The following is a 26,829-nucleotide window of genomic DNA, read 5'->3' as shown; positions in this document are numbered from 1 at the left end:
TTCCCAGCTCTCCCTCCCCTTCCCTCTCCCCAAAACCCACTCCCCCTCTATTTCCTCTTCAGAAAAGAGCAGGCATCCAAGAGACAGGCCAGCAAGAGACGAGAACCAAACAAAACAAAACAAGATACAATAAGACAAGGCAAAAGCCCTCATATGGAGGCTGGTCAAGGCAATACAATAGGAGAAAAAGAGTCCCAAGAGCAGGCAAAAGAGTCAAAGACACACACATTCCCACAGTTAGGAGTCACACAAAAAACACCAAGCTAACAGCCATAACATAGATGGAGAGGTATTACCATCAATCCACATGAGTCTAGTAAAATGGTAACAGAATTTATTAAGATATAAATTGAGGAAATAGACTCAGGATTACAGAACAGAGTAGACAGCAGAAGTTATCCTCTGATCTGACTGGAGCGATCCACCTCATCAGCAGGAGGGGGAAGCAGGGCATGTGACTCTTTTGCAACCCTTTGTAAGAGGTCACATACAATGGCAGGAAGCACAGCCTCCTTTGGGCCATATAGCCCAAGGCCATGGGTGGAACAAATACCACTACAGAGAGAGCCTGGTACAGACCCATGCAGGCCAGGCCAGGTGCTTGCTGTTTTGATCTCTATGAGCCCATGTGAACACTGCTTAGTTGATTCAGTGGACTATATTCTCCTGGTGTCCTACATCCCCTCTGACTCCTACAATCTTTTCTCCCCCTCTTCCATAGATTTCTCCAAAGAGGCAGCCTGCAGAATAGGAACATAATTTAACCAACTCCATATCTAATAAATGCCTAATGCCAAAATATATAAATAACTCAAAAATTTAAAAAATAATCCAATTAAAAACTGGAGTATAAATATAAACAGAATTCTCAATAGAGGAATATCAAATGGCTGAGAAACACCTAAACAAATATTCAACATCCTTAGTCATCAGGGAAATGCAGATCAAAACTACTTTGAGATTTCATCTTACACCTGTCAGAATGACTAAGATCAATAACACAAGTGACAGCTCATGCTGGCAAAGATGTGTAGCAAGGGGAACACACCTCCATTGCTGGCAGGAATGTAAACTTGTACAGCCACCATGGAAATCAATATAGTAGTTCCTCAGAAAATTGGGAATTGATCTAACTAATGACCCAGCTATACCACCACTGGGTATATACCCAAAGGATGCTCCATCCTACAACAAAGACATTTGCTCAACTATGTTCATTGAGGCTTTATTCATAGTATCCAGAAACCTGAAACAACCTAGATATCCCTCAACTGAAGAATGGATAAATAAATTTGGTACTGCTACACAATGTAGTATTGATCATCTTTAAAAATATGGCATTATGGAATTTACAGGCAAACGCATGCAACTAGAAAAAAAAATTCTGAGTGAGGGAACCCAGGCCTGGAAAGGCAAATATAATATGTATTCTCTTATAAGTGAATATTATCTGTTAAGTAAGTGATAATCAGGCTACAATCCACAAACAGAGAGGTTGGGTAAAGAGGAAGATTTAAGGGGTGACTCATGGACATCTTTTGGAAGGTGAAATACAATAAAATATTTTTTTTAATTTCTTCTTGATTTGAGAATGCTATGGATAAGAAATTATTATTAGAAAGACTAATGTATGCAATTTTTCTTAAAATTGAAATATTTCTCTTTAATATGTGACTTAAGGTATTCCCTCCATTTCAATCAGACTGCATGCATAATGCTGAAACAATGCCATCAGTTTCTTCTTCTCTCTCTCTCTCTCTTTTTTTTTTTTTTTTGGTTTTTCGAGACAGGGTTTCTCTGTGTATCTTTGCGCCTTTCCTGGAGCTCACTTGGTAGCCCAGGCTGGCCTTGAACTCAGAGATTCGCCTGGCTCTGCCTCCTGAGTGCTGGGATTAAAGCTGTGCGCCACCACCGCCAGGCTTCTCTTTTGATGTTATACTCTAATAGGAAACTATCCTATTCAGTGAGCAAATATTAAATGACTGGCTGATTTTCATCAATGATTAAAAAAATAATAGATTCTGGTTTGGGGGTGGTGGTCTATGACCAGTTTACAGCATTATGTATTGAAGGGTATTATTATGCCTAAGGGGACAATTATAGACTAAATATGAAATTACAAGCCTTGAAGTTTGAAGTAGATCTTTCACTTTTGGTAAATATATATATATATATATATATATATATATATATATATATATATATGTATATGGAAAGCCCCTATTCAAACTGGTATTATTTATATATCACCAGCAGTAGAAAATATCAGGATACTAGTGAAAGGGCAGGGAGAAATGCCTTTCTTCAGCGACACCTAATAATTATCACCTGCAGTGTGCATGCATCTATTCTTGGAAATGCACTAAGATGGACAGAAGGTGGAACACTCAAAGACATCTTCCCATGCATCCCATGACAAAATAATCTGCTATACCTTGCCATCTGAATGGCATTAACAGAAATAAGAATGCTAATTTTAAGTCCATATATATATAATTAAAGTTAAAGAATGAAAACTTAATAAAAATAACTGTTGAATATTCATTGTATTCCATCCATTTGCTGTTGTCTTAAGTGCATACACCCCAGTCAAAGCTTTTTCCTCACTTGTCATGAGTCAAAGTATCCGCTGTGGTTTAACTCAAGCTTCATGTCCTTTTGTTGTTGAATTTTTCAGTAAAGTTCATTGAGATGTGATTTATTGAAAATCCTACAGTTGGGCAACTGTGGTGTATGCCTTTAACCCCAGTACTCTGGAGGCAGAAGTAGGTAGATTTCTGTGAGTTTGAGGCCAGCCTGGTCTACAGAGTGAGTTCCAGAACAACCAGGACTGTTACACAAGAAACCCTGTCTAAAAAATAAAAAAAAAGGAAGAGAAGAAAGAAGAAAGAAGAGAAGAAGAAAGTCCTACTACAGCCACCCTATCACAATTTTTTTATCAGAGTTCAGAAGGCCTCATATGATTATATTACTAGGATATGATCATTTGTGGATACATTTCTGGTCCAGGAAGTAGGCTATGTAGGACGATAATTCTATCAGGTCTTTCCCCAAATATCAGCAATGGCGAAAACCATTAAAAGTGCACAGTTCCTCTGTTGGCTTAAAATAAATAGGATTTGTGATCCTCCAAACATGGACTAATAAAGGAGTTAATGGTTATTACTTTTTCCAGGAACTATGCTAGTTTCCCCAGCAGAGCATTTAGCAATGACTACGTTGTGGTAAATCTTCACTGACTATTGAATAAGCCACATAACTGCCTCTGAGACTATTATGTAATCAGTGTAATGAAGAACTTGAACATGTAATTTGAATTAATTTAAACATAAACTTACAAAAGCTAACTTGTACTTGAGAGTATCATGCTAGACAGTATAGTTCTGTAAATGAAGACAAGATTTTTTTCTGGCAGAGTGATCATAATTTAAGGAGCAATTTAAATAGCAGAAAATGAATATGGTAAGTATATGGAAAGCCCCTATTTCAACTGGTATTATTTGTATATCACCAGCAGTAGAAAATATCAGGATACTAGTGAAAGGGCAGGGAGAAATGCCTTTCTTCAGCGACACCTAATAATTATCACCTGCAGTGTGCATGCATCTATTCTCGGAAATGCACTAAGATGGACAGAAGGTGGAACACTCAAAGACATCTTCCCATGCATCCCATGACAAAATAATCTGCTATACCTTGCCATCTGAGTGGCATTAACAGAAATAAGAATGCTAATTTTAAGTCCATATAAGGAAGTTATTCATAATATTTATAACATTAACAATGCAATATTGGCATTGCCCACCACTTTAAAAATGTTCAAGGAAAGATCCAATAGTAAGTATGGAGAATTCTTTAAAACATGTTACATAGCAAGCACTAGTAGGCCATACATTTAGCAAATCATTTACCATTGCCTACTTGAGTCTTAACTTCACCATATATGAAATGGTAATAGCAGTCATATCAAAAGGAAGGATCTTGGTCTCTCGGAGCTAAAGGCTGTGACTATTTTTCATCTTTAATATTAACCAACCCATTTCATGTATTCACAAGAACTAAAGGAAAGTTCGATTTTTTTCAATTTTTATTAATGATATTCATCCTATATATGAATAACTAAATGAAGTACTCATATTTCACTAAAAACAAAAATTTAAGCTAAAGCTTGAGAAAGTATGACATTATAATCAAAGTATGACATAATAGAAAACAAAGAATCAGGTACACAAATATTCATTAATATATAAGAAATAAAGAGGTAGAGTCAGAGATGTGACTCAGCCAGTAAAGGCACTTGCCATAAGCAATTCTGAAACCTGAGTTTAATAGCCAAAATCTTCATAAAGGAAGAAGGAGAGAAATGACATCACAGATGTGTCCTCTGACCTGCACAGGTACACATGACCCCACCCCACAAAATAATCATTTAAAAAAGAAATAGGCAACACAAACCTTTGATTTTTTCTCCCCACTGTGATTTATGTTTTCCCTTTGCTGTGGTTTTATTTTATTATTTACTTTTCCTCCTAGGGTAACTGTGTGCATACTGCACCCAGCTATGTGTGCACCCAGGCTCACAGTTTGTTTGTTTGTTTGTTTGTTTGTTTGTTTGTTTGTTTGTTTTTTTTGTGTGTGTATGTGTGTGTTCCTTTTCTTCCCTAGGGTATTAGAAGCAAATTCAATTTTAACTTTGTGTTATACAGTGCTGAGAAGTCAAAACCCATATTTTCATCAGCTTATAAGCAACTTTATAGACCACAGCCTGAGATACAATGAGAAAATAACATAGTGAATCTTAAGAATTATTTGTTCACTTGTAGAATGGTAGTTAAGGCTGTTCTTATATTTAGATACCAGTAAATGTCACAATTTGTCTTCCTGCCCTGATTTTCTGTGAATTCATGGTTGAAAAGCCTCAATTACCCAATGAAATCATTTGGAAATTATTTATTGAAAAGAATACATTTCCACAAACACTATAGTCTTCCTTTTTTTATATTGTCAGAGGAAATCTGTTTCCCACCAAGCTTTAATGTACATCAGTGAATAGCCCTGGAGACAGTTCTTTGCCCTTTGGGCAATTTTTCATAGCAGAGGGTATTGCTGTTTGAATTTAAATGATGTTGTGCTTGAGGCCAACAATAATAAGCAAGTCCTACAAGATATTCATTATTTTTTTATCATCTGATTATAATCATAAGCACTTATGGCTAGCTCGCTCTCACAACCTTCCTGTGAATTATAAATAGCACATTTGAGTTTCTCTTTGTAAAACAAACAATATTTCTGCTGTGGATGAAGAGAAGTAAATACAGTTAAGTAGCATGATATGTTTACCAAAGGCTCTGACATGGGAAGGAAGTGAAAGGCTTGGAAAATGGGAATTGGCTTGACAACACATTCCGTGAAAGAAAAGAAAAAAAGTCATTGTCTACACCAGCGATGCATTCCCTAATACAGAATTAACCTATTACTCCACTGTCAAAATAAAGTTTCCACCTGAATTCCCAATTACTCATTCAGGAGATCTTCACATACTATATGGGCAGAAATGCAATGGATGGCAATACTGTAGCAAGGAGGAAAAGTAGTTCACAGATTCAAGGAACTCTCCTCATTATATCCTCATCTGAAACACAAGGACCCCTTTAAAACTGTAACTAACTCCACAGTGACCACAGTAGAGGTGATTCTCCCATTTGGCTTTCGGGAAGACCATATGCATCACCAGCAGAATTTATTCTTTCTAAACCCCAAGCTGCCCCATGAACATAGGAAAACAAGCCAATGGTGAATAAATGACCCACTGGGAGCAGCTGGCCCAGATTTAGGTGATTTTCCTAAATCCTGATGTAAGTAATTATTTTATGTACATGACCTCTAACTAAAATGGATAGCTGAAATGCAGTCATGGAAAGACCTGGTAATGCATCTAATTTCAAGAATATACGCATCATCTGATTGCAGGTGTGCTCCTGCTCATCTGACTTTATTTATTCACATGTACAAAATATACCAATGAAAAATAGTTTAAAATATTTAAATTAAAATACTTACGAATATGAATTATTTCAATTTTAAAAACTGTAACGAATCCACTCAGTAAATGGAAAGAAAGACAGAAACCCACAATTTATATGTTTTACCAATTACAAAGCAACATATGTTCCTAAATATAATCTGCTCATTCAATATAATGTCACTTGTTAACTTTGCTATTCGCTTTTTGATGATAGTAGGTAAATGACAACCTATTGAAGTCTCAATTCTTTGTGTCTGGAGAAAGGATAGCAAAAATGCCTATTTCTAAAAAGAACCTGAAATTTGTGAGGCAACAACTCTTGACTAATCAAGGATTAGAAGGACCAAAGAGATCCTACAAAGGTCCCCGGTAAACAGCATATACAAACTATGCACATAATTTTTTTTCTATTTTGAACTGGACAAATCCAGATATTCTAATCAATGTCTGATGTTTTGTTACAAAACCTCTCCCATTGGGTATAACATTCTTGGCTACATTTATTAATACTAGGTGTAAAAAATCTATGTTAGAGGTAAGTTTTAGTCAATCATAAGGATTTAAACTGTAGAACATTTTATGTTCTAGAGACCAAGCACTGTCAAAGTTTTTATTTTCCTTCCTACAAAGCTTTTGTTAAAGTAGTAGTTCCTAATGCTGCTACCCTTTAGTAAGTTCCTCATGTTGTGTTGACCCCCCAACCATGAAATTACTTTTGTTGCAACTCATAACTCTAATTTTGCTACTGTTATAGATTGTAATGCAAATATCTGATATGCAGGATTTCTGCTTTGTGACCCCAATTAATGTATCCACACATTACACACACACACACACACACGACCATTTTCAATAAAAATTTATGGAAACAATTTGAATCTATTATTGTTTTCATGCTCAGGTAACATTTGTTTTGTTTTGTTTTCAAAAATTTAAAATGAGAAAAATAATCCCTAACCTTTAATCACTGGTAGTTCTTCTGATCTATTACTTCCAGAACAATATTAAAATGATGAACACACATTTTAAGAGGAACTCATACAAAAAAATGCTTTCTAAATTATTTGGAGGGGGGTATTGGGTATTGAGTATTTTTTAAAAATAATTTATTTATTTTACATCCAGAACACAGTTTCTGCTCCCTCCTCTCCTCCCTGTCACTCTCCCTACCTCCTCCCTATGCCCACTCTGTCCTCTCCTCCTCCATTTCTATTTAGAAAAGGGCAGGCCTCCCATGGATATAAAAAAAAAACATAGTATATCAAGTGGCAGTAAGATTAAGCACCTCCCCTTGTATTAAGGCTGGGAAAGGTGAACCAGGAATGAGGAGTAGGATCCAAAAAGCCAACAAAAGAGTCAGAGACAGCTCCTGCTCCCATTGTTAGGAGTCCGACAAGAAGACAAAGCTATACAACTGTCGCATACATGCAGAGGTCCTAGGTCAGTCCCATATAGGTTGCCTGGTTGTCAGGTCAGTCTCTGTGAACCCTTAAGAGCCTAGGTTAGTTGGTTCCGTGGGTTTTTTTGTGATGCCCTTGAACTCTCTGGCTCCTATACTCCTTCCTCCCTCACTTCTGCAGGATTCCCCAAGCACACTTTGGGTGTGGGTTTCTGTGTCTGTTTCCATCAGTGGCTGGATGAAGCCTCTTTGATGACTATTGGGCTAGGCACCAATCTAGGGGTTAGAGTGCTGGCCTGGCATCTCTCTCTCTCTCTCTCTCTCTCTCTCTCTCTCTCTCTCTCTCTCTCTCTCTCTCTCTCTCTCTCTCTCTCTCTCCCATTCTTCAGACTATGGGATATTTTACACATCAAATATTTCTTTATTTTCTTGTTTCTGAAAGGGTATTGTATTTGCATCAGGCGATTTTCCACAAATAGTATGTGAATTTCATCCATGAAAACCCAAAGTCAGCCAGTTACTTCATGTCCACAACCAGTTATTTTCTCATTAATATGTGAATTCATGCCAGACATGATGACATATGCCTTTAATCCCAGCACTAAAGAGGCAGATGCAGGTAGAACCTCTGTGAATTCAAGGCCAGTCTTGTATACAAAGTGAGTTCTAGGACAGCCAGGGCTGTTACACAGAGGACCCTGTCTTGACAAAACAGAAAATGTGTGTGTTTGTGTGTGTGTGTGTGTGTGTGTGTGTGTGTGTGTGTGTGTGTGTGTGTGTGTAAGAGAGAGAGAGAAAATTCACATTTACAGTGGGCACTGCAGCAGATCAGAACATTCTCAGCACCAAGAAAATATAGTGACCCCAAACCCCTTTTCATAAGGCACTGCCAGAGCAAACATCTTAAAATTCTTTACTACTTACTTGTCAAATTAATTAAGATGACACAATTAATTGACTAATATAGTCTATTGGTCAATTGTAATAGTTAATGATATTAAGTATTCTGCCTCCCTTTAGTCTTCCCCCCCCTTTTTTTGCTGAAAATGGATTCACATTGTGGTAGGATTGGAAGCCAGGACCTCTATGGGATGCATAGGTCTTTTGCAGGATTTATGCCTTTCTTTTGAGTGAATTCTTGCAGCCACAGGACTGGAGTAGTTGCTATAAGAGTGGGTAATTGTTGAGCCATGTCACTCCTTGTATAATCCCTTTCATGTGTTCATGTCTTGTTTTTATTGTGCCATTTTATACTACAGCAAAAAGATCTCACCAGTAGCCAAGAAGATGACAGCCATCATGCTCTGGAACATCTCAAAGGCCAGACCTCTACACTCTATTCTTTATAAAACCCTGGGTTCTAATATTCTGTATTTGCAATAAAAAGTGGACCAAGACAAAATTATAACAATTTGCACATATCTTATTTTATTTTTCCTTAGACACAAAAACAAAGTAGATATTAATACTGTGTTAGGTTTCTTGCTATACCATAGAGAATGTGAATCTACTTCACAGATTTAATGAAATGTTAACTCTGCAGGTGGCAGACTTGACAACAAAGACTGTAATTAGAAATTAAAAACTCTACTCAGAAGGACAGAATGATCTGAACCAAGAAATGGAAAAATACTGGATGTGAAAAATGCAATTGTACATGTCAACTTTGGTATCTAAGAAAGACATGATTAAGTAATTTTGTTACATTATCTCCTTATTTTAATTGTCAAAAATTGAAAAATTAACAAAGATAAATAGCCCAATGGATAAAGGAACTCTATTTCTTTATAGTTCTGTTCTTTGTGATGTCTCTTGAGGTTTGGGTGAATTTATTAGGTTTTACCTGATATTTATATTATCTGGGAGTACTTAAACATGGAAATAGAAAAGGCGATGAAAAGCAGCAAGACAGAAAATGGACAAATGCAAAGAGTTCTCTCTCTCTCTCTCTCTCTCTCTCTCTCTCTCTCTCATACACACACACACACACACACACACACACACACACCTACCAGAGTCTGATGGCTATAAGGACTATTAAAGAATTTCCTTTTATCTCTGCTGGATATTTGGAGGAGCTGCAAGCTTCAAGTATGGATGAGCTGTTCAGAAGTTTCATAGTTATAATTTGCACAAACATCCTGGCAAACAGTAGCTGGGCAGCTAGATCCATTTGTCTTTCACTTATGTACTGGCTATGACAGCTTTGCTACAATAGCAGAATGGACTGTGTGTGACTGAGTCCTCATAATCCACAAAGCCTAAAATATTTGCTATCTGCTTCTATAAAGACAATGTTTGTGGCTTCCAATGCTAAAACCTTACTCCTTACTTACTTACTATTGTCCATAGACAACAGCATCTGCTTAGGAAGAAATGTCACAAGAAAAGTGTAATCTTGGTCTTACTTCACTCTGTTGACCTAGAATCTATTTTAACAACATCCCCAAATGATACAATGGCAGATACATGTTTGAGAATCACCTGCCTTTCTGGCCATTATAGCCTATGGCTGTAAGCCTAGCACTTGAGATTACAAGGATAGATATCAGTCCAAGATCAGTGCTACCCAGTGAGTAACAGGTCTACATAGTGATGACCTGCCTCAAACACACACACACACACACACACACACACACACACACACACACGCACGCACACGCACACACACGCACAGAGAGAGAAAAAACACAATACATACACACACGCATAAACACACATATATAAACATATATAAAGATATGCATTGACCTAAAGTATTTTTTGTTGTTATTTACCAATACATAAAACATGGAATCTTGGGTGATGTGACATTCATTATTTTCTGACACATATTTTTAATGTTTATTTTATATTTTAGAATTTCACACATGAGTACTATATTTATACAGCTACTACCCTACCTTCACACTACTTCAAATTTCTCTGTGTCTGCCTCATATCCTTTCAAATTCATGACCTCCTCTTAATATTATATACATCACATATTATATCAGGTGATAGATAATAGATAGTAGGTAAGGTAAATGAATAGATAGATGATAGATAAATAGATACATACACATACATACATACATACATACATAGACAGATATATATCACTTGTTGAGCCTATTTAGTGCTACTTATATTTATGTGAATGTAGGCTGACAACTGAGATTGGATAATCTATCAGAGGACTCATCCCTGGAGAAAAATGATTCCCTCTCTTTAGCATCCATTAATTGCCTGTATCTCTAGTATATAATTTTGAGCATGAAGCCATAATTATTTCCCCATGAAGTATAACTCTTGGTCTTCACAAAGGTTACACATCATAATCCATAACCAAGCTTCTGATGTAGATATTGTATTAAGAGATCAAAATGACGAAAGAAATACTTATATGAACAGAATATTGTGTATCTCACAATTTTCCCATTTTGGAGAGTCATAGAATATGTTCTTGAAATACTCAACAGGCTGTGAATATGCTACAGCCAGCATGCACTTCACTGTCAGCAAGCGCCAGATTTAAATGCTGCTAGACGACCATGATATATTTTTAAAAACTGTTGGCTGTTTTGTAGTTTCATCCGTCTGAAGAATTTTATCTGTAGGCTTCATTCTCTTAATCAGACATAAAGACAGAACTTGTTTCTCATCATCATGGGAATGTGCTTTAAAGGGTAATACGAAAATAAACTTTTCTTGGCTGATGGAAATGTAGCTCTTTTTAATAGATATTTTATATTTAGTATTTTATTATTAAGCTTAGTTTCACTATAAATGCACATCTCAATGGCATGAATGCATGGTCTGAATGATGGGAGAAGCAATTTGCATTTATATAGCACCTTTCAAAGGCTTGGGATAGCATAGCAAAGCATAAATGCTCCTGTAACTTTGCAATTAAGAATTCACTTCTAATTACTGCTACTTAAATGTGCAGTCTCTTTTTAATCACAGTTTTACACCTGTGGTTAAGTGCTCTGACAGAGCCTTAGCCTTATCTCCGAGGCAGGCAAATTGCATGACTGGGTTTTGTACAGAAGGCTGCATTTACCAAGGAGAAGCGATCACAGGCATGTGACACCAGCAACAATACCAAAGACAAGCTAAATTTGAAAGTGTCATTCTGCTAGATGATGTACTCACTCATCCTGATCAACACACACACACACACACACACACACACACACACACACACACACACACACACACACAGACACACACACACACACGAGTATCCAGCTATGAAACATGCTTAAGATTCAAGCTCAGATACTCTTCTGATACAACACCACGAAGTTAAGAGATGAGTTCTGAAAACCAGCTTGTTAATGTATGCTTGCCTGTAGTAAATCTTTAGCTACTGGAGCTACAATTGCTTGCATGTGTGAGATTACTAGTTTTCTTGTATAAACAAGGGACCATTAAATAACATGGTGTTAAAAAAAATAATGATACCCTACTGCTACTAAGGGAAAGCACCATTCCACTGTAACATATGGTTCTGAAGGGCCATAGACTCATAAATGGAGCTAAGGAAAGAAATGCAATCCTGGAAAGGTAGTTGTAACTAAAGGGAAGTCCCTGGTGACATCCATCTACATAACTGACTGTAGTAAAGCATGAAGTTCCAGTTTCAAAAGCTGATAGGAAGATTTATTTAAAAACCTATGTTGCCCTGGGGACCAGTGATCACAAATAGACAAGGCATCATTCTGGAACTTTGACAGCGCCAGTATGTAGAACCGGGAGGACTCTGAAGCAAACAAATATCAAAAAAAAAAAAAAGAAAGAAAGAAAAATATCCAGCCAGTTGTGAACAATCAGAAGTTAGCACTTGAGTGGGATGTGGTGGCTTGTACTTCTAATCTCAGCACTCAACAGGTAGGGGAAGAAGGATCCACAGTCCTGGTTCATCCTAAGCCACACAGTGAATTCTGGGTTGCATTCTGCCCTGTCTCAAAGCAAAGGACAACAACAACAACAACAAAGAAATTAGACATCTTTGAATTCTCAACAAAGTATTACTGTGTGAAAAATAATTTTAAAATTGACTTTGCATTTCAAATGAATGTTGAATCCTTTCAAGATGTAAGTAGGGTGCTCATCTATAAGGATTGAAATAGTAACTAATAGTAGTGACCATTGTCACAATAATCATGAGGGAGTTGTGGGAAAGATGAAAATTTCTTCTGTTGTAAGGAAGGTCTGTGGACTGGAGGCATGGGGTAAACAACTATTGAATGTGACCATGGGCATTGATTACAGCAGAGAAATATTTTACTCAGCTGGTCTTTAAAAAAGTTTCAGATAAACCAAAAAATTCAATCCAGCATGAAATATCAGTGGAATATTTTTCAGTCATGATATTATAGGAGAAGTAGTAACTATTAGAGAGTAGGGACATTCAAATACCATATTTACATATACATACAAAAATAGCCTGATAATGCCTGGTTCTACATAAAACTATTGCAGTTATAGGTTTTAATTAAAAGTATAGCCCTCAAAATCAAAATGTTCTCATCTATTTCTAAATGTATTATTTAGACAAATTAATTCACCTCCCTGAGTCTCAGTTTCTTTATCTGTACTCGAGAAAAATAAAATATCTCTCAAGTTGGATGGGATGGCTAAATAATGCTTTTTAGAATTTTATACAATATTTACATTATTTCAAACCCTCCCTCTCCACATCCCAACTCTCCTGTGTTCATCTCACTTCCACTAAAATTTTTGACCACTATTTTTTACATACACATTTGTATATAGCACACTGTGTCCATTTAGTGTTGTTTCTTTGTAAATTTGTTTAGGGCTGACCACTTGGAATGAGATAATCTGTCAGGGTCTTGTCCCTAAAGAAGACTGATTTGCCTCTCAGAAATCATTAATCACCTCAAACTCTTCATCTAGGGGAAGGGCTTTGTGAGATTCCATCCATCAATGCTGGAATGTCAACTGGTGTTTTCATTGTGCTTGTCACAGTAGGCAGTCATATTTCTGAGGTTTTGTGGGTGTAGTTTTCCTGCTATATATAAAAGACACCATTTCAAAGCAGATACCCAGGTCCTATAATCTTGTAAGTATGTTCCCCTTTTCCATAACTTCCTCGAGTCCTAGGTGTAGGAGATGTGTTATTGATGTGTCATTTGGAGATAAACACCTCACAGTCAGTTTTCTCTGCATTTTGACCAGTTGTGGCTTTCTGTTTCTCTTTGTATGTTGCAAAAAGAAACTTCTTTGATGATTGTTGAGGGCTACAAGTATTTTTGGGTACAAGGATAAGTATTTGGAATGCAGTTAAAACTTGTACTGTTTTAGAATATTGATGATACTAGGTTCTCCTCTGTGGTCCATAATCTCACCAGTCATGGGTAGTTAAATAGGTTTACATTACCAGACATGAATTCTCTCCTATTCAGTGGGTCTTAAGTCCAATTAGAGAGCTGTTGGTTGTTCCTACGATTTAAATGTCACTCCTGTATCTTTGGGGATGTTTGTCATGGTGGTCATCATTGCAGTTTGTAGGCTCTACAGATGGGTAGAACTGTCGATTGCTTTTCCCCCTTGGCATCATGCATAACACCTTCTGGTACTTTGAGAACTGGTTCTCCCGAAGAAGGCTTCCAGGTCAGTTCTAATTGATTCCTCTCAGTTATCTATCTGAAGTATGTGGTGCCCTCAGCAACAGAATCTTACCCTCAAGTTCTGGGAGTCAACCAGTAGAACGGAAATTCTTTGAAAAGTCTCTGGGATTCCCTTGACCAACAAAAGAGAGGCTTTCCTGGCTTTGACTTTGGCGTTTTTTGTTAGATAGTCTACCGCTTTTGGGTAGACCATGACCTATATAAAAAAAAAAAAAATTAGAATTTTGACACAAAGAGACATTCAGCAAATGTTAGCTGTTGAGTTTCTTCATTTTTAATTTGTGTTTTCTTTTAAGAAAAGCTACAGCCTATTTGTTGTGACTGAAGCTTAAAAATGAATTTTTGCTTTTGGAAGCCTCTGTTTCTAGCTACAGGAGGGGAAGGGGACCACACTCCTATTGAGATAACAAAATACAATACCTGTCCCCATGTTTAATAGTAGTTCTCATGTTATTTGTATTTATCATAAAACATATCTTTACAATTATTTTACAAGGCACAAAATGTTATAAATGTTATAAGTAGGAAAACTGAGGCTCGAAGATAAAGGGATTCCATAGATCAAATGTTACGGACTTTTGAAGTCATGATTAAAATGTAAGTGTTCTAGCTTCTACCTCTTAGTTCATTAAGAACACCTAAGTTTAAAGGGAGAACAGCCTTTGTAGATTGTCCTACAATATAGTTTTGCTCACAATAATTATACCTTAGGGTCTAATACACAATTTTCCTCTTGCTTCTACATACAGTAAGGTGAGTGATTTTGGAATTTTAAAAGGCTACACTAACTAAAATGCTAAAATTTTGTATTCAATAATAATTTCTTTAATCATGCATAATAGTTTGACACAAATGAAAGGAAAATATATAAGGAAGCAGGTATATGGACTATAAATGACCTTTGGAGTCAACCTTGAACAAGGAAATCTCAAAAGAATATTAGAGAGGTATAGTTTCCATTTTGACAACCACATGGTACAGATCAAATGTGAAGCCTAAGTCTACATGGAAAGTAATTTAGACCTCAGTGTAGACTAGAGAGCTAACATGAACTAATTTCTGACAACAATAAAAAACCCTGTAAACAAAAAACAATACCAAAGGAAGCATCAAAGTACAGCCTCATCAGCCATGGAGCTGATGTAGATCTGGAAATAGCCACTGCCCATTATTTTGTGTTAGGACCAATGTTCTTAATTTAAAGAAACTTGTGAGTTCATTTTGATTCTACATCCAATTTGGGCCTCATATTTTCTTGAATAAACAGTACCTCATGTTCACAGCAATGTCATTCCATCTCATTTCACTAATTAGACTGTAATCAAATGTATGACAATCCGTTCTTTATATATGTGTACCGTGTTCAGGGCTTAAATGGATCAAGCATGCTAACTGAAGAACAGTAGAGAAATGGGTGATTGAGAAAGTATACTGTAGGGGTCTCATTTGTCTTTGCAGTCCATTAAGTCAAAGGGGAGAAGCACCAACAGAGATCCTTGGATGGCCCATGAACATGACTGAGACAGCCCTCCTGGAGACAGACTTTGGGGAATCAGCTCAACTTTATTCCAGATTATAAGAAATATATAGGATTGAGGAGTCTGGGGATAAACCCTAATTTGTATCTAGTGGCATGCTTCTATCACAAGACTTCATATGTGGTAGTAGGGTCCTATAGCAGAGCTCCTAGCACAAATCTTCCAGCAGGAATCTGTGCCAAGGGTGAAGCTAAAGATAAATTGGGCATGTGTCTTAGAGACAGCTTCCAGCTAAGGTCAGTCTGCAGGGCCCAGGGACATTCTCCAGCTAAGGGCAGGTAGAGAGCAGAAAGTTTCTCTGGGGAGGGAGGGAGTCTCCATGTCATTGAGCTTTTGAAAAAAGTTGCCAGGCCATGATAGACTATAACCTCTGACCAGCCAGCAAGGCCTTCCAACAGTCTACATACAGAACTTCGTGGGCTAAAGAAGGGTCTCCCCATTAGAGGAGAGGAGGTGAGACAAGTAGTACATGGGGCAGAAGCCAGTAAATAAAGGAGGTGAAGAGATATAGAGAATAACCAAAAAATGCATTATCTTTTCTTATAACCTTATGGAAACAGACACATTACTCGTAGTGAAAATAGTTACATGTAACTCACTCCCCAGTTTTAAGAGCATAAAATGTTAATACTAGAACTCTGCTGGGTGTGCTCTTTCCACTCTCAATGTTCCCATATTGTTTCATTCCTAAAGTCATCTGATAAGGTAACTGACTAAGATTTGGATATCTAAGAAAGAAGTGTTTAGATATGAGAAGCCAGACAAAAGACAATCTTTTTAGCTTTCTGAATGAGTAGGCCGGACAAAACCAATGGAACACAAATATGTCAGAGGGAGTAAAATTCAGAATGGAAGCCAAAATTGCCATCCAGATTACAAATGTATTCTTAATTTTTCCCTATACTGAAGAGATGAATTGCCAGTTCTAAAGATTTGTTATATAATTGTATTTTTAAAATGTACCCTGATATTGTACCCACCAAGACATCAAACATGGGATGATCAACTACTGAACGTAAAAGTTATAATCAAAATTGACAACCATGTATGTATTTTTTCATGTAATATTTTAAACAAAACTCAGGAGAAACTTTTTACACCTTTTCTTCTGTGGTTGCTCGATTTCTCCAAATGGTTACTTCTAGTAGAAGTTTGAAGATGAAATAATCTGAACAAAAGTCAGATTGTGTATGTGCAGAATTTTCCAAATGGATCATAGTATGAAATTATAGAGTCAAAATGGCAGACATCTAATCCTCAATTTGTCACACTCAGCTGTAAAACCATGCCTTCCTCTGGTGAGATCGATAGCCTGATAGTTCATAAAAGGTTTTTCTCAGCTTTGTGTTCAAATATTTCATGAAAATTATGAAGTACAATGCCTGCCTGAGAAAACTCTCAGCAAATGTACATTTATTTCCTTTCTCAATAGTAAAGTAAAGGTTAAATCCTAAATTGGGAGTTTCAGATCCAGTGATTTTCTTGATAATCCCACATATCAATGGCTAAAATAGCTATTATTTTATTTTCACTAAAGCCATTAACTTGCTGTGTATGGGAAGTATTGCTATTTGTGAAATGTTATGTAGCCCTTGGCTATTTTAGAAATCATTTTGTTTCATGTAGAGGGTACAATTACTTTAAACAACAACAAGTTTTGTAGTATAATAATGAATTTCCAAAGACCAGGAGGCCAAACATAAATTGCAAAAAACAAATCATTCATTCTCACTACAGAATAACATCCCAAGGAAGCACAGATACTTTCAGATTTATACCATTCTTTAAAACAGATGCAAATCGATTTTCAAGAAATGTCTCCTGAATTTCTAACTGTCCCCTTGCATATTTATGTAGTTTTTTGTCATATAGTATTTTTCTGTGTTTGCTTTTTTCTTTTTTATTGTCATGCATGATGAAGCACGGGTTGAGCTGATCTGATTAACATGTGATTTCAGTTTCTTCATATGTAGATTATAGTTGTGAGAACAGTAAATAGCAAATTGTGAACATGTGCTTTCCACAGCGTCTGCAGTGGAGACAATATTCACTATGTATGGCCAGAGGTGTGACTGTAGGAAAGGCAAAACACCTGTGGTGTCTAAGTTCACATTCACATTAGTTCTAAACTCACTGTAGCTTCCTGAGGAAGGTCCATTAAAATATCTACTGAAAACATGCCTCATCATCCCAGACTAGTGAAGTGGAAGTAAGAAGATTGGGAGTTCAAGGCCAGCCTCTAATACAAGACTCTGTTTCAAAATAGAAAACAAAACAATGACATGGTACCCATCTCTCTATGTTGATGCAGTTACATGAGGAAATCCTGGCTTACAGGAGTCCAGTTCAAATGTTTTGTTCTCCACAGACAACAGTATTTGGGGCTGAATGGAATCCTAGAACTGGTTTGTATTTTTGAACACCACCTGGCCTAATCTCTCTTCTCTACACCATCCTCCACACATCTCATAAGCACAAGAGCAGCATTGTCAATATGTCTTTCTTGTGGGACTTAAACTTTAGATCTAAAGACATGTTCCCAGGGGACAGGGGAGAGTCGGAGGGAACTGCACCAAACATTTTTTTTTGTTTTTTACAAAGCATCCTGAAGAAAGAATACCTAGGTCACAGTGACACTGTGTCACATTGCTTGTGGCTCGGAAGTTCAATGGCATCAAGGAGAAAGATAATGGGAAAAGCTGGCCTGGAGTTCAGAGAATAGCAAAATCTCTGTGGTGAGAGAAGAGGGAATTAAGGACTCCACTACAGAAGCCACTTTGTTCATGAAGGGCCCTCCTCTTTCTTTAAAGCTTTTGTGTCTGAGTCCTCTCTTCAGACAAAAAGAGGCTCCTCGAACTTCCTATAGGAAGTTCAAAGAAGCACAGGAACCAAAGCACATCCCACTCAGCTACCAACCTGTGAGATATCTACCAAGTCTACCAACCTGTGAGATGTCTACCAAGGCTACCAACCTGTGAGATATCTACCAAGTCTACCAACCTGTGAAGTAGCTATCAAGTCTATCAACCTGTGAGATATCTACCAAGTCTACCAACCTGTGAGATGTCTATCAAGTCTACCAACCTGTGAGATATCTACCAAGTCTACCAACCTGTGAGGTGTCTATCAAGTCAAAATACTCTCTTACCTTCAGTATGACCCTTTTGTTAAATGACGGATTTTCTTTCATTTGAAACACCTATGATGAAATCAGCCTTCAGACAGCAGTTATTTCAATAATTAAATTAATGTGTTTACATTTGGAGCGTCTGAAGCTCTTCTTTGTTGGTCATCCCAGAATTTTGTAAAGCCATAAACACTATATACAGAACTTTGTAAATCTATGGATCAGTAATTCCAAAATCTTTTCTGACATAACATGTCAAATAACAAAGCCCATTTCATCTGTAGCCACAGCTGTTAATTCTTACAGAGTGGGATAGCTAGGTATCAAATACAGCATGGGACACATGTAGAATGAAATTGCATCCAGATAGCTCCAATATGGGAATCATTATTAGAAACTAAGTGTACTGATTGAAGAATAGAGGTTCAGAGATCTCTGAAGGGAAACATCATTGGAGTGGTCAGACAGACCATGACTAGCAGAATTAGAGATAAATCTGCTCTAAGAGGTTGTTGGAGCTTGCCTTCCCAACTAACCCTTTAGAGGACACAAAAGACTAAGGTAAATTAATTCTCTAAAGAAAGAAGTATGTCAATGAGGAAGGCTGCAGTGTTTACACTTTGTTAGTGTTTTTCTTTAATTAATAATAGAAGAGTTATTGACACTCGATTTAACAAGTAGAAAAGGAAAAGACTATGGAATTAAAAAAATAAAATTTCTTGCATGCTGAGCTAGGGTGTCACACATCTAGCAAACCTACTTAATCCAGTTTGTGAAGATGTATTGTCCTACCATCAGTGCTCAACAGAAAATCATTTTCTCCAAGCCAGTGACAATAGATGTATGATTTTTTTACATAGTTTTAAGGTCTATAATATGAGTCTCTGGAGGAGCATGTTTGCTAGTTGTGAGCTATTATCAGTTATTCTCATTTTCTGTTCATATTTATGTTTAGGTGAAATACCCAATTCTTTCCCTTTTCAAATTGTTGAAGGCTTTTATAAAGTCACCTCATTTCCATTCTGTCTATATTTCTACAAAAACTTACTTGAAGAACAATGTTTAAAGGCTATTTTTTTAAACAGAGTCCTATTCTTTAACTAAGCTATTCTAGAACTCAGTACATGAACAAGGATCGTCTCAAACTCATAGCAATTCTTCTGTCTCAGCCTCCCATATGCTGGGGTTATGGGGATGAACTACCATATCTGGCCTTAAATCACATTCATAAAGCTTCTAAAGTATCTATTAAAAACTCACAATTCTGGTGTTTTCCTGAAATTATATTAAGAAAAGTCTTCATAGTGTGTGCACATTTGTGCATCACTATAGTGGATAGCTGGCCTTGGCTTTGAAGAGGAGTTGGTGCCATTGTTTTTTTGTGTGGTGCAGGCACTGCTACGTGGAGCTGAGTGGAGAGCATGGGCGAGCTGGGAAGCCTGGACATGTTTAAACAAGGCACTGCAGATTTCTGGAAGATGACTACAAAACTGGAGTGAATGCCTAACTCTTTGCAGGAACTTCAGTAGAAACCTAAAGCAGTGACCTATGATGATGTGCATGTTGACTTCATTCTGGAAGAGTGGATTTTGTTGGATTCTTCCCAGAAGTATCTCTGCAAAGATGTGATGCTGGAGACCTATGATAGCCTCACTGCTATAGGCTATAGTTGGGAAGACCATAATACTGAAGAACATTGTTAAAGTTCTAGAAGACATGGAAGACATGCAAGAAATCAAACTGGAGAGAAAATCTTTGAAGATAATCAATGTGTTAACACCTTTGATTATCATAGTCATCTTCAAATATGTAAAAGAACACATACTGGAGAGAAACCCTATGAATGTAATCAATGTAATACAGCCTTTGCATATTATAGTCATCTCCAAAGTCATTAAAGATACATACTAGAGAGAAACCTTACAAATATAATCAATGTGGTAAAGCCTTTGCCCATCAGAATAATCTTCAAACACATAAAATAACACATACTGGAGAGAAATCATACAAATGTAATCTATGTGATAAAGTCTTTTCACAACAAAGTATTCTCCAAATACGTAAAAGAACACATACTGGAAAGAACCCCTATGAATGTAATCAGTGTGGTAAAGCTATTGTATATCAAAGGAGTCTCCAAATTCACAAAAGAACTCATACTGGAGCAAAACCTTATGAATATAATCAGTGTGTTAAAGTCATTATATGTATCAGTAGTCTTCAAAAACATAAAAAAAATCATACTGCAGAGAAACCCTACAAATGTAATTATTGTAGCAAAAGTTTGCAAGTCATGGTAGTCTTTATACAAGAGCAAAACTTTTAGTGTGTAATTGGGATGTTAAACCCTATACATGTCACATTAATCTTTGAGTATATGAAAAAAAATCGCATACTGAAGGACATCTGACTATAAAGGATTTGGCAAGATCTTTAGCCAATATACTTACATTCAGTTACACAAGGTTATTTATTCGGGAAAAATAAATGTCTGGCAAATGCCAATTATCTGTTCAAGCATTATGATGTTCCTCTTTATTCTGTTTTTACATGCAAACTCACATAGACAAAAAGTCTATGAATTTAAATTATAAAGTAACCCTTTTAGATTTCATACTTCTTTTCAATCACAGGAAATAAGAGATACATGAGTAATACCTTATCAATATGTATTTTCTGTGGGATGTCTTTCTGTACACTGTGAATGTGTGTTGCTCTGACTGGTCGATAATAAAGCTGTTTGGCCAATGGTGGGGCAGAAAAAGTTTAGGTGGTACATTTGAACTGGAGAGAGAGGAGAAGAAAGGAGAGTGGGGCAGATGCTGTGAGCCGCCAGGAGAAGCACAATGTGAAAGTACTGGTAAGCCACAAAGCTACGTGTCAATGCATAGATCAACAGAAATGGGGTGAGTTAAGTTATAAAAGCTATGTAATAAGAATCCTGAGCCATAGGCCATAGAATTTGTAATTAAAGAAAGCCTCTGTGTGTTTACGTGGGACCGAGCAACTGCAGGATTGGGCAAGATACAGGTAAACTTCCGTCTACACATCACTTTAACAATTTGGCATCTGTAAGTGTGAAAAGTCTGTGCTTTTTAAGTTTACAATATTACTATAAACAGGTTTTTTTCCTATCAAAATGCAAATGTAGCACATTGAAAAGATTTAAGGTGCTAACACAGTATCCAAGGCAAAATGAGTAGTTTTCCTCATGTAGTTCTCTTTATACTTATTCTCTCAGAAGGACATTCTCAAAAGGGGCATCTTTCTTTCCCACCATTGCGCCATTCCTTCCATCTCCATTTCTCCATTTGTTTTTGTTAATGAGAAGTGTTATGCTTTTGTTAATGGGCCATTTTAATTTAATTTTTTTTCTTCTCGGCATTGAATTTTGGTTTGATGTTTATTCTTCAGATTGTATGATAAACATTGCTGGCAAAGGAAAATAACCAAGAATATATATTCTTCTTCCCTCCTTCTAGAAAAAAAGTAGAAGTGCTCTTATTGCACAATATTAAGGCAGGTAAAGTGACAAGGACTTTAAAGTGTCACGGGTACATCTGGAACACATACATCAACTTGATGGGGCATCGTCTCATTGTTTTCTAAATGTCTGGGTTTAAGCAGGAGGCATTATTTCAGACAGAAAATAAAAGATTAATGTGGACATCAGTGGTGATAAATTGTACACACTTATGAAAAAGTCGATCTGCAGGGAAGCCTAGATCTTCTTAAGCTAATGAAGAAACATTTTCAAAGACCCAAGGCCCTCCTTTTAAAAACACAGCTTTTTCAATTTTTATTTTATGGGATTTACTTTATTTTTAGATTATCATTTTTAACTTGTCACAGGTTAAATTATAAAAGTTAAAATTTAAGAACTGTAAAATTTAAAATGGCTTGCAAATTTTGATGACATGATAGAAGAATTATATTTTTTTCCTTTTATGTTATTTTACAATACCATTCAGTTCTACATATCAGCCACAGATTACCTTGTTCTTCCCCCTCCTGCTCCCTTCCCCTTTCCCCCAGCCCACCGCCTATTCCCACCTCTTCCAGGGCAAAGCCTCCACCAAGGACTGAGATCAACATGGTAGACTCAGTCCATTTTTATTGTTATTATTCACAAAGGTTGAATTTTTTTTTTACAAAGAATAGTCTACAGGATTCCTAAATATTTATCATTCTAGAAGATGACTATAAAATGCCATTGTACAGCCTCATTGCTGTACAGTAAGGCACTTAAAATAGCAAACAAAAACAAAGATAGCTCAGTAGACAGTCAGTCTAGGTCAGAAGAGAAGTTATTCTGCTAGTCACTGAGAGAGGGATGGGGGGCAAACCATCACAACACAACCATATTAAGAAATAAATGGGCAAATTCTGCATTGCTGTTATTTCTGTGCAACTGGCTCAAAAGAATTTAGTAGCATTTGTAAGATTATTAAACACACAGCTAATACTGCGACCTCCACTACCTCTGAGGATACTCATGATTGATAATACTGATCAAACATCTATTATATGCATCCCACACCTCTGAGATCTTATAGCCATTCCTCCTACATAAACACTGATAAGAGTTATGAGTGAAGTATGTGTAAGAGACCCCATTGAGATTGTCAGGCCCTCACATTCCAATGCTGCTTTACCCTTATAGGAGATTTGGATTTTGTTGGTTTTCTTTGGGGGATTTTTTTTTAATAATAGGAAATTATAACACTTTATCCATTGCTTCAGAAATTTAGGGTGACTGGTCTCATTAAGTGGTGATAGCTACTTTTCATTTTAATCAACAACAACGATGTTTAGAGTCATCCTCAGTAGCTTAAGTATCACAAAACATAGACATGAAAAAAAATAATGAAAATAATAAAAATAATAAATGAAAGGAGAAGGACAGGAAAAAAGAAGAGACCATAGATTTTCCTGAAATTGTGTATCATGTTACATTTAGTGACTCAATAAAATGTGTCACAGGAAATAATATAAAAACTTGAAATGCCCAGTGGTTAATAGTGAAAACTTACTGAAAGATTCAGATAATAGGTAAAAGAATTCAGTCTTAGCTAGGGTTTCTATTGCTGTGATGGAATAATATTACCAAAGTAACTTGGGGATGAAAGGGTTTATTGGGCTTATACCTCCACATAACAGTTCATCATCAAAGGAAGTTACAGGAATTCAAACCAGGCAGGATTCTGGAAGCAGGAGCTGAGGCAGAGGCCATGGAGGGGTGCTGCTTACAGGCTTGCTCCTCACGGCTTGCTCAGCCTGTTTTGTTATAAAACCCATGACCACCAGCCCAAGGACAGCACTGTCACAGTAGGCTTGGCCCTCTCATATCAACCACTATTTAAAATGTCCTACAGGCTTGCCTACAGCGAGATCTTATGGAGGCATTTTCTCAATTGAGATTCTCTCCTCTAGAATGGCTTTAGCTTGTGTCAAGTTGACATAAAATTATCCAGCACAATTTCCTACTGATCAAAAGCTAACCATTTTGTTATCAACAGGCAAGGTGAAAATGACTCTTTTGAAAACATGGAGTAAAAGTTGGCCAAAAAAAACCCCTGAGTTTTACAAAGATGCTTATTAATGAAAAGTTAAAGGATTGCATTATCTGTGTATCCCCATAAAAGTAACATAGAGCATACATTATGCATACATTAATTATAATTTAAAATACATGCTTTTCTCTCCTATGGCTCCAACTGGAAATTGACAACATTTTATATTGCTTAAATTTAACCCACGTTCACTCTCTTTATGAGGCAACTTTTGAGTATCATGAAGAAAGATGACAAAGCTATATCATAGGCTGTTTTTGAAAAATATATTACCCAAGAGGCCATGTCCTAGACATAGAATTATTATACTGCTTCTCTGCAAGAGACACTCAATGTTCTTTCTATAATTCTAAAGGATATTTAGATTTATCATATCTCAAGGGCTCATTTTCAGATCCAACACTGTGTTTTTTCTTTTGCATTCTATATTGACTTTATCTTAGCTTGGAGTAGAATTATGTTGTATTTTTTATGAAATATTATTTCATATTTCATGTGCTTATAACAGATATAAATAACACATATAGCTGCCTACGCAAAAGTTTTTCTATATTTGTGACTTGCCTAATAATTACACTTATTTAGCAATAGTGAAGCCCGTCCTTTGTATATGGAAATATTTACAGTTTGAAGGGCTATTATGCAAACAGTATTACTGAGTGGAAAACACAGAAACACCAGGATTTTTCTTTTCTTTTCTTTATTTTTATACTTTTCATTTTGAAATGCTTTTATCTTTAATGTTTCCAATGTAACACACAGAATTGCTTTGAGATGGCCACTCAGCTTCCCTTAAAGCTAGCAGCATGTAGTCACAGTACAGTCCTCAAAGCCAGGAAACTAATAATGATGTACTAATATTGACTGACCTACAGACACTTTGCAGAACTTATCAATCTTCTACTAATGCCTTTACTTAGTCTTTTAATATGTAGTAAGCCACAATGACCACTATTTAGCTATCATTTCTATGTTTTTAGTCTCCTCCTGCTTGGCAGGCTTCCTTGTCTTTCATGACCTTGATCATTTTAAAGATGACTACTCAGTTGTTTTATTTGTGCTTGTTTTTCCTTCAATGAGACTGAGGTTATGTATGTTGGCAAAAATAGCCCAGAAATGGTCTGCCCTTTTCCATTCAACCTGTCAGCAAGCCCGTGGTATTGAAGTGGCTCTGTTCTAGTCACATTAACATTTGTCACTTGGTAAAGGTCTTGTCTGGCACACATCTCTCCCTACATTGTAATTACATCATAAATACTATCATTACTGAATTTTGTTACTCAAATCTTTTCAGCTTTGACATTTAATAGTTCCTTTTGATATTCACCAACTTTTATCATTTCTCAACACTTTATTTTCTGGCACCATAAGGTATTTCGGAAGTGTGTGTGTGTGTGTGTGTGTGCGCGCACACACACACACATGTGATTATATGTTTGTGCATGCGTCTGTGAGCATGCATTTGCATGTATGTGTGCTTGTGTGTTCTTGAGGGGGGTGTGAGTTGGGGGATGTGGGGGTGAAGTCTTGGTACAGAAATAAACGATTATTGCAGACAAGTCTGTTTTGTTTTCCATTATTGGAAAATGGACTTTGGAAACCGTCAATTTAAGCACAAGGAGGTATGCTCATTATACAGGGTTTCATGCTTCCTAGCCACATTCTCATAGAAAGGAAGTGGATGTGCAGACTCACTGGTGCATGCACACAGATCTACATTTAATTCCTTGTCTGCATATGTACAAACGTGTACACTACCTTGCATCTCTTTATCCATCCATCCATTTCATGAGCTGATACCTCCTGTTTCAATCTACAAGAGTTCTATTAAACTATCCATACTTCCTAACTCATAGCATTTTCCTCTAACTGTGAAACACCTGGTTCACATTATTTATAATAATTTGCTAATTAAACCCTAGTACACAGAAAGTACTTCCCCCATTAAAAATCCATACTCTTGTAAAGAAAAAGATGTAAGAATATTACAGTATTAAAAAAAAATAAAACAGTAACAGTTTTCTTCAGTCTTATGGAGTCAGAATGCCTTTCTAAAGTTTTATATACTTGTTATTTTAGCTGAGTGCCTTTCTTCCTGACCCCCAGGATGAATGTGTGTTATGGAAGACCTAAGTTAAGCTCAGCTGTACCTTTACATCTGCTAGACCACGGGCTCTCACTGCCAGAGCTGCTGTACCGTTTCCTCTGTGCTTCGCCCCAACACATGAAGTCCCTACCCACACCCCTGGTCCTCATTCCCATCACTGCATACCTACTTTCAGACTTGTGAGTCAGCCAAACAACCAAATGCGTCCTCCCATGAACACAAGAGAGAATCTACTGATTTGTGATTGTCATATTTTCCCTAATTTTTTTTTAGATAATTGGATTTAGCATTCTTTTTTTGGTCGATTGTTTTGGCAGACTTTTAAATTTACTTGGCTAGTGAAGAAAGGATTTGTGACTCTTTTCCTCATGAGAATCTACATTTTCCCTTTTTGCTGCTAATGTCTTCATCAATCAAAT

The 26,829-nt window shown here is 36.6% G+C and overlaps 1 pseudogene; it reads left to right on the top strand.

Annotated features, from left to right (window-relative positions):
* Positions 1-23,499, top strand: part of LOC102924893 (zinc finger protein 431 pseudogene) — a 93,464-nt pseudogene extending 69,965 nt beyond the window's left edge.
* The last annotated feature ends 3,330 nt before the right edge of the window (positions 23,500-26,829 follow it).

This window comes from Peromyscus maniculatus, chromosome 12 (genome assembly GCF_049852395.1).
Source record: "Peromyscus maniculatus bairdii isolate BWxNUB_F1_BW_parent chromosome 12, HU_Pman_BW_mat_3.1, whole genome shotgun sequence".
Classification (NCBI taxonomy): domain Eukaryota; kingdom Metazoa; phylum Chordata; class Mammalia; order Rodentia; family Cricetidae; genus Peromyscus; species Peromyscus maniculatus.
The sequence above is the reverse complement of the archived record's forward strand: the minus strand, read 5'-3'. Positions and strand labels throughout refer to the sequence as shown.